Source organism: Oratosquilla oratoria, chromosome 13 (genome assembly GCF_046742065.1).
Source record: "Oratosquilla oratoria isolate Oo_2021 chromosome 13, ASM4674206v1, whole genome shotgun sequence".
NCBI classification, from domain to species: Eukaryota; Metazoa; Arthropoda; class Malacostraca; order Stomatopoda; family Squillidae; genus Oratosquilla; species Oratosquilla oratoria.
In genome coordinates, this window is record NC_134789.1 from 64,123,537 (window position 1) to 64,127,475 (window position 3,939).

The 3,939-nt window shown below is 33.2% G+C and overlaps 1 non-coding gene across 1 annotated transcript; it reads right to left on the reverse strand.

The window, feature by feature from the left end:
- Positions 1-3,752: 3,752 nt before the first annotated feature.
- TRNAL-UAA (transfer RNA leucine (anticodon UAA)) lies at positions 3,753-3,836 on the reverse strand. The gene has a single exon. It is a non-coding gene; the product is annotated as a tRNA-Leu (tRNA).
- Positions 3,837-3,939: the final 103 nt, after the last annotated feature.

Sequence of the window (3,939 nt, forward strand, 5' to 3'; positions counted from 1 at the left end):
CATATCAATATAAGGAGCAGTGTTATATAGACTTGCCACAAGTATACAAGGAACGGTATAAGCCGTATGTGAGGACAGTATGCTCAGGTTCCCTCGATTACTCCAAGAGTTTTCTCATCTTAGTGACATTTGGTGCATTGTCTGTCACAACACTTCCAATGTGACAACCAAAATCTTGTTTAGCCTTCTTGATCGAATTTTGTACAAGTTGTAGAAGATATTCAGCAGTGTGAGGTTTTCTTGATGTGTCTATTGTGTCAACTAAATAAATCTGACCAGTGGATGTTGTTAGAGTGACACATATTATGGGCTCATTATGGATGTTAGACCACCCATCAATTGAAAGACATACAGTTTCATTATTCAGGTTATCTGCACACTTTTTATATTCCTTTTCATACACAAGATCCAAGTACTTATCAGCAATATCTTTTCTAGATGGAGGAATATAACCTTGCCTCAGGTTCTGAACCATCTTGAGAAACTGAGTATGCTGAACAAGACGAAATGGTGAATTTGTAGCAATTATAATTCTTGCAACTTCTTTGTCGAGATTTTCCTTTTGAGAGGCTGAAGTTTTTATGATAAATCTGTCATGAGATGTTGATAACTTTCTTTTAGATGAAAATGCTGTAGCAGAAGTGACGCCTGTGGAGGAGTCTGATAGTGACCTATTTAATGGTGGAATCAGGTTTGCAGATAATTCAAGTGGAGCCGATGATGAAGGGATTAAAGCTGTTGATACAGATCTTGAAATGTAAACAGAAAATTTTAGCATATTGCATAATTTATAAATGAATAAATAAATGAATGAATACAGTGTGATTTAGGCTACTTTTGAGTACAGTAGTTTTTTGTTTGTTTTTTAAGATAATGATCATATTCACACAAGCCACTAAATTATTTGGAATAATTAACAGGATATGAAATAGGTGGGCTTATAATTGAGCCCACACAGGATTCAGTCCACTTTTAATTTCACTAAAAATATTGGGTTAGTTGTGTTAGGTTAGGCTAAATCCCTTTGGGCTGAATCCCATGTGGGATGAATTTCAATGGAGCCTAGGAAATATATTACAAAATGTTGAATGAAATGAATAACAATCATCTAGGCCCTAAAGTTGAGTGAATACAGTATATCGTAGTGATATAGTCATTACCCAAATTTGGAAGTAATGAAGTTGAAGTATCATCTCTTTAGGCCTTCACATTTTTATTGCACATGTTCTCTATTGTTCACCAAATTGATATAGTTGCGTATGAAAAGGGAGAAAGGCACACAATATAAGTAAAATTATTTACCTGGGTCATCAATTTCTTCTTCTGTATGCTGTGGCTGACCTTGGCATTTATCTCTGTGAGATTTTAATCTTGACACAATGCCCTATAGTTCCTGGCTGCAGTCTTTGCATTTAGCTCGGTACCCTTCGCCAGAAGTGGTTGGTAGTTTTTCAAAATAATTCCAGATAGGATAATTTTTTTCTGTCTGAAGCCACTCTGTCAGGTCCAGAAGATATCCTTCCTGGTTGATTCCAAAACAGCAACTGACTCAGTGAGAAGCTGCTTACCATCAACAAGTTTCAACAGGAATCTTGTTGAAACTTGTTGTGGGCTGCACAGTGATATATATACTACATGTAAGCTTATACTGTTCCTTGTATACTTGTGGCAAGTCTATATAACACTGCTCCTTATATTGATATGCTAAAAATGTCCTTTAGCAATCAGATCGCATATCAGATAGAAATCCCACAATATTTAAAATCTACAAAAGAAAAAAATCTATTAAAATCAAATCTGATTTAAATAAAAAAAAATAGATTTTTTATATTTTTTAAAAAGAAAAAAAAAAAAATGGCCGACCCTGCTGTCCACTAACCTCATATATTAACACCTGTTACATCCGGCAAAAATTGGCATTTCAAAGCATAAAAGTGCCTTAAAAATAGTTTCTTATTTCACTATAAAAATTTATATTAACTTATACTGCATTAAATAAGCCAATAGTTGATATATTTGTCCTATATACAATGTTAGGCTTCTAGTTTTGATATATTTGTCCAATATAAAATGTTAGGTTATAAAGAAAGCAATGGCCTCCGCTAGCGGACCCAGGGATCTGGGTGCGCACGTCCTGTGTAATAGTTGTCCTTGATATATGTGTGTATATAGATATATATATATATAGATATATATATATATATATACATATATATATATATATATATATATATATATATATATATATATATATATACATACATATACTTGTGTATATATGTGGGTATGCAAGTATGTATATTCTTATGTATGTGCGTATGATATCAAAGAGCATCACATCGATACATATCACTCCCCATTATCATGAGAAGATCTAAAAGAAGGCGCCATCAACGTACGGTGAGAAGCGCCATACATAAAAGGACAAAATCCCTTAATGAGCAGACAAAAACCAGATCTTATCATCATTCGTACTTCAAAAACTTTAGATCATAGGCTCATGTTCACTGCTAACCTAGTGGGGAGGGGGAGCTACAGGCTCTATATCCTGATTGGCTGTCTGGATCACTTGTCAGTCCTAATGATCCATATGTTATGTATTTATTGTCACAATTTTTTTCTTGTATGTATGTTGTACTGAAGATGACTAACAATTAGGCAAAAGCTACTATTAAAATGAGAAACAAGAACTGTCATTACATCTTTACCCAGTTAAATGATGCTGAATAATTAGAGAACTCACCCATATTCATTGTTTGTTACGAAAGTTGAAATTTCAGCAAAAAACTCGTGAATGCAAAAGATGCTTCAAAATCTAATAAAGTCTGTCCAACTATCTTGTTTTAAAGAAATGAAAACAGATATAATTATGCCTAAGGGTGTCTATGCACAAATACATACACAAAAATATATACATCTGTAAAAATGTGTGTGCATGTATATATGTAGCTATATATATATGTATGTATGTATGTATGTATGTATGTATGTATGTATGTATGTATGTATGTATGTATGTATGTATGTATGTATGTATGTATGTGTGTATGTATGTGTGTATGTATGTGTGTATATATGTATGTATGTATGTATGTATGTATGTATGTGTGTACGTATGTACGTATGTATGTATGTATGTATGTATGTATGTATGTATGTATGTATGTATGTATGTATGTATGTATGTATGTATGTATGTATGTATGTATGTATGTATGTATGTATGTATGTATGTATGTATGTATGTATGTATGTATGTATGTAAGTATGTAAGTATGTATGTATGTATGTATGTATGCATGTATGTATGTATGTATGTATGTATGTATGTATGTATGTATGTATGTATGTATGTATGTATGTATGTATGTATGTATGTATGTATGTATGTATGTATGTATGTATGTATGTATGTATGTATGCATGTATGTATGTATGTATGTATGTATGTATGTATGTATGTATGTATGTATGTATGTATGTATGTATGTATGTATGTATAAATGAATAAATGAATTAATGAAAGAATAAACGGATTATTGATTCGGTTGAACTCTCTCAGAAAGGGCTTGGATATTGCCTCCTTAAGATGGACCTTTCGAAATATGGAATTTAATATCGTATTACGCTCTCACCATGAACTCGCTCACTTCTGTATAGGACTCGAACTTTCTCTTCTTCTAAGGCCCGACCTTGTAGAGAAGCTCTAAGCTGCTCTACAATCGAGCATCCTGAAAAAAAATCACTTATATTGTCAGGTGTGGGATTCGAACCCACGTACTCTGATGAGTACCAGAACTTAAGTCTGGCGCCTTAGACCACTCGGCCAACCTGACTTCGGCAAATAAGGTCTTCGGCTCAACCCGTATGCTTCCGAAGTGTTGGTGTTTTGACAACTATGTCCTCATTTTGTACTTTTTATCTTTTTCTTTATTCTTT